At 35.9% G+C, this 1,564-nt stretch overlaps 1 protein-coding gene across 2 annotated transcripts in view; it reads left to right on the top strand.

Annotated features, from left to right (window-relative positions):
• Positions 1-1,564, top strand: part of cldn19 (claudin 19) — a 23,161-nt gene that overhangs the window by 18,122 nt on the left and 3,475 nt on the right. The window lies entirely within an intron of this gene.

Below are 1,564 nucleotides of genomic sequence, written 5' to 3'. Positions count from 1 at the left end.
CACTTACCCCCTTCACTCCCTCGTCCTCGGGTCGCCCCTCCTGTGCAGCTGAAGCCACTAATCTCACCTTCTATAAGCAAACAGAGAATAAATCTGTTTTTTAATGTTTGTTTTCTTACAAAAAGYACAGCAGCTGTTTGAAGACGTGACCTGATATTTTATCACTTTATTCCTTTATTCACTAACATCCAGATTTATGCATTACAAGCTGTTTTACAGTTTTCTAATGCAAGATTTAATAATCTTACTGCAAACAATAAGCTACTCACTATTATGCTATAAAGAATATAAGCTAACAGGAAACAGAAACAGTAGTTTCCATTTTACTGATCATACACAGAAACAGGTATTTTGCTAAATATTTCTTGTCTGCAGGAAAAATAAAATACTTCAGTGCAGCATTTCCTACATCAGAAAACAYGCAGTTGAGCTGCAGCTTAATTAGCTCTTCAGTTTCCTCTGAGCTTTCAAATTACTTTGCCCTCGTTTGTGTTTATTTCCAAGGCTGGTTCATCTCCGTTCCAGATAATAAGGCCTTTAACTTTTCTCAGAATAAGTCCCAGGTGCCTCTTTTCTTGTTCCTGCAGCAACTGTTCCTAGAAGTGTCCTTCCATTCTTTGAATGAAGGAAGTCGTTGGTCTATAGAAAATTCTTTTTAGCCTCTAAATAGAAGGCAGAACTCAACAACAATCAGGAAAAAAAATAACTACTTAAGTCTAACAATGTAGAGGAAGTATTTAAAATAGAAGATTTGATTCCATGTAAAAACTAAAACTTTTGGTAGCAATAAGAGTTACAGTCTGGTATGTACTAGGAGTGTAAATCAGCAGCTTTATCACAGTACAATATATGGATTTTTTAGGATGATGATACAATGTTTCTTATGGGGTGCCAAGTGTAAATTGAAATGTTAAAAAATGTCATTAACATATTTTCATTATTTAGCTTACTTTTTGAGTGTTAAACATTTTCCACCAACATTTTATTGGGTTGTAGCTCACTTAGCTGCACTTCAAACTGCTGGACCACAGGTACCACCCATATTGATTTTTATGAACTCATTTTGAATTTAGATTTTAAATATTATCTTCAGCAGTGTTAGAAGCGTTAGCAGAGGTTAGCATCAGCTTACCAGGATGATGTCATCATACTGTGACAAACATCAACAGTGGCAGCTTCCCATAGATATAATAAAAAAGGACTTAGGTACCATAATCACCGCTTCTGCCTGTTGGAGCTGACGAGACGTGGGGCCGCCATCTTAGAATGGTCGGCTGCTCCACTCAGTGTAATAAGTGTAGCAGGCACAATGAAGTATCAACACGTTTAATAAATCAYAACTCGCTGAAAACTGAAGTGACTTTCACGCCTTTTCTTTAGCTGCAAACCTTATACATACAGCTGGCATAGCTACATGTGTAAGAGCACATGGTTGTGTGTATTTAAATATTATTGGGGTTAAAGGTAATATATTTTGCAAAACAGTGATCCGTGCAAATATGTATGTATGTATGTATGTATGTATGTATGTATGTATGTATGTATGTATGTATGTATGTATGTA

Source organism: Austrofundulus limnaeus, unplaced genomic scaffold (genome assembly GCF_001266775.1).
Source record: "Austrofundulus limnaeus strain Quisiro unplaced genomic scaffold, Austrofundulus_limnaeus-1.0 Scaffold322, whole genome shotgun sequence".
In the NCBI taxonomy this organism is placed as follows: Eukaryota; Metazoa; Chordata; class Actinopteri; order Cyprinodontiformes; family Rivulidae; genus Austrofundulus; species Austrofundulus limnaeus.
This window is presented reverse-complemented; position numbering and strand designations above follow the sequence as displayed.